Here is a 3,832-nt window from a genome sequence, read left to right on the forward strand (position 1 = left end):
AGCTCCATCCCAGCCCACGACGCCATGCTGTCACCCTCCAACTGCCCCGTCCCCTTCCCTCTCCTCTGCTGCCACCCTGGGTGCCACCTCCGGCACCCCTAGCACAGATCCCCACGCAGGGCCAGGCCCCCCGAGGGGAGCAGGGTAGGCTCCAGCCGACACACAGGCAGGACCGCTGCCCCGAGGGGGTGTCCTGTCCCCTTCCCCGGAGCAAGCCCTCTCCCGTGCAGTTGTTCCACTGCAGCACACAGGTCCAGGAGATGGGACCCTGCCTTGCCAAGGGTGACAAGACACCCAAGACCAGCTCCACTTCTCACCCTCGCTCCTAGGCCAGCTCAGCTCCAGCCCCAGCTTGGACAGCCCAGCACCCCGAGGCGTTGCTGGGTTTTTGACACTTTGCCAACCCCAGGACCTTCTACCGGACCTTAAGCTGGTGCTTGACATGGGCGATCCCCAAACAGGTAAATAGGGCGATGGAGCATGTGTGAAAAGCATCCCCCTTCCCTTCCCTGCGGGACCGATACCCTCAGGGGGAGCACTGGGTCTTCTCCCCTCCGAGCCTGCCTCTCTCCACCCCTGCTCCCCATCCCACCCATGCGCAGGGCTCGTGTGCTGCAGGAGCAGATCCCCACCGCAGCACATGCTCAGGACCCCTGTAGCTGTTATAGGGATGACCCACCCATCATCCCTATCACCTCCTCCAAAGATGAGGCCTTGGTGTTTATGCCGGGATTTCACTAGCAGCTGAAATGTGCCCAGAGAGCAGTGCAGAGAGGGTGGGACAGGCCGGAGCGGGTCCATCCTGACCGCTCTTTTCTCTGGCCAGTGGGGCAGAACCAGCCTCCCTTTGCTCCCAGGTGGGGACGGCAGTCCTGGACCTGTGTGCAGAGGGGAACACCGGGATCCCACCTCTGCTCAGAGCGGTCCCTACACACAAAGCCGCTTCCTCTCACTCCCTGTCGCCCCGTGAAACACGCTGGAGAGAAGACACACTTCAGTAGGCGGTTGACAGTTCACCCCTCGACACACAGCTCGTTTAACTCCATCCCCCTCCTCGTTTATTTATGGGCCTTCATCACCCGCATGTCTTTGCCCTGATGGACGGCGTTTGCACATGTCCTTCTTATCCAGAACATGGGGCTTTGCAGCCACTTCTCTATTTACTGTAATTTTTAGCTCAGACACAACCAGAACTCCCACCCTGTCTGGGCGTCTCAGTGCAGAAAACAAGACTAAACTATTTTGGGATGTTTTTCCCTTTTCCTCATACTTGGGTGCTTTCCCATGTGGCTAAGTGGAGCCTTGGGGAGGGTGAACCTGTTTCGCACACCCCCGAAAGCTGCCTCTGGACCTCTCTGCACACTTTAACCCTCCTCTGACCACGGGCACCTCCCACGCGAGGCAGCTTTGTGCTCCGCGTGGTTTTCTGAGCTAGAAAACTTATCCAGTGTCAGGGGATGAGCTAAGAGCCCTGCGGACGGGAACAAGCCTCCCAGGCTCCATCCGCACCATCCTCCTTGTCACCTTGTCTGCTCACACCTCCCCAAGGTGTCCAGAAAACTGTGTAGTGTGGATGTGGGTTCGGCCCCGTTTGTCTGGCGCACGTGGAAAAGAGCGTGGAAAACGTCCCTTTGCCTCCATCGTTCTTATTTTAGTCCTTATTGTGTGGCACCCGCTGGGGAAAAGGCCGGCACAGAGCCGAAGCGATGTGCAAACCTTCCCCCCTCCCGCCTCTGTCACAGCCAAGGGTCTCTCCATTGAAGTTTACTTAAAGGTCTAATAAAATTTCCAAACTGGAAAAATCTTTATGCAGAGGGTTCGCTTTGTTTAAAGGAAGAGGGCTATAAAGATAAAGCCTTGCCTGCCCACAGCTCCCCTCCCGCTACCAGGGCGAGGGGCCGCGGCACAGCCCTTCCCACCCAGCCCGGCTGCGGACGGAGGAAGAGCTTGTTTTCCTAACGAGAAGTTTGAAGATTAAAAGGGGAAAAAATCAGCCATTTGGAATCCTCTACTGACGCTGCAAATACCCTCGTTAATAGATATGTCTCATTTTGTTACCTCATTTTAATTAATCATTAAACAAAGACAGCTGCCAAATTCTGGCTCTGGCTCTGAGCCTACAACTGACTTGAAGCCCTTGAAAAATAGACTATTTATGGTGCCTGGGTTTAAAGCTTAAATTTCTTTTATAAACTTTGCCCTTCCTAAGAATAGCGTGGGGAGCGCATTGCCGGCTGCATCCTTGGTGCCCCGCGCCCCGGGTCCCAAGCCCCGTGCAGTCTGCAGTGGGGCTGGGAGGGAATGGGGTTCCTCTGGCTGCTGACAGCCCCGACTCCCTGCAGAGGAGCGCCTGCGCTGGTTCCAGGGTGTCCCTCGGATGAGCGCTGCCCCAGCCCGCTGTCCGTGCACGGGCAGGTGCCGTCAGCATGCAAAGTGCCCCATTCCCGTTGCCCCGTGCCCGTGCGAGAGTTGGCCTTAGGGCAGAGCATCCTGGGGCAGGAGAGCATCCCCGTGTCCCCTGGGGCTGGCCGGGTGTCTAAGGGAGGTGTTTGTACCCCCCAGGAAAGGCAGGGTGTGGGGTGAAGAACCAGGAAAGGCAGGGTGTGGGGTGAAGAACCTACTACGTGTGTTAGGGCATGACTGCTGCATCCCCGCCACTGCCCCCCCACCCCGGGACTGGGGCTCCCGTCTCTGCTACATGTATGTCCCCGATAGCAGAGCCTTTGGGCTTTGCATTGCGGTGGCCGGCGCTGCTAGGACTGCCCACAGCAGGGTCCCAGGGCACCTCTGTCCTCCCTTGGATGGTGGCTCGAGGCTCCACAGACCTTGAAAGCTCATTTTTATTCCTTTATACTTTTTTCTTTTTTGTTGTTTTGTTGTTTTTTTTTTCTTGTTTAGAGTATCTTGGGGACAGGCTCCAGCCTGTACTCCCCCATCCCTCCAGCTCGCAGGCATGGAAGGAGCTTTCTCGGGGGGGCTGAGGCTTGGTGCAGCTCAGCAGGAGGAGCAGCCCCAGCACAGACCTGTGGCTGACCTCCTCATCCAGCCCCCCTGTGCCCAGCGGTGCTCAGGGGGTATACAAGCTGAATCCGGGACTGCGGTCTTTGGGTGGCGCGTGCCCCGGTGTGCTGCTGGCAGAGCCCCCACTGCCCTGCACTCCAGGCCTCAGGGGGGTGCCTGCACACCCCCACCCATGCACACACGTACACACCACCCAGAATTCGATGCAAATCAATCCACCACCTTGTGTGGTGTCACACAGACAGCACCACCCCAAGACCTCCCTCCCTGCACATATGCATGGCTGAAATAGATGCATAGGAACCTCGGGCTGCCTGCTCCAAAGCCAAGGATGCTGCACCGTGCTCAAAGCATCCCGGTGGCTCGCTGACCACCTTGCACTAGCACTCATGTCCTGGTTTTGGGTAATTCCCCAGCAGCAGTGCCGGTGGGCCCTGCGCTTTGTCAGCAGGGCCGCACCATGGCTCACGAGCCCTTTGGGGGATCTTGAGCACTGCGAGCTCCCTGGCTGCTGGTCCGGGCTGCGGATGCGCATGGGGTGATGTGCCGAGATGATCAATCAACGGGGATGCACACGGCGTGCATCTGCCTGTGCATGGGGCACAGAACCAGGCTGAATGCTGGGCACAGGGAAATTTAACCCTTCCAGCACTTCTGAGACAACTGAGACATAAGGGATGTGAGGAAAAATCACCCCGCACGGTTGCTGGCTGTGTCCTGGAGCCAGGCTGAGAGCCTGCACCCCGCGAGGGTGGTGTACCCCACACAGCCGCCCTGACGCTGAGCGTGGCCAGGGCTGAGCCCCACGGCC

The sequence above is a fragment of the Charadrius vociferus genome, unplaced genomic scaffold, assembly GCF_000708025.1.
Source record: "Charadrius vociferus isolate BGI_N301 unplaced genomic scaffold, ASM70802v2 scaffold121, whole genome shotgun sequence".
In the NCBI taxonomy this organism is placed as follows: domain Eukaryota; kingdom Metazoa; phylum Chordata; class Aves; order Charadriiformes; family Charadriidae; genus Charadrius; species Charadrius vociferus.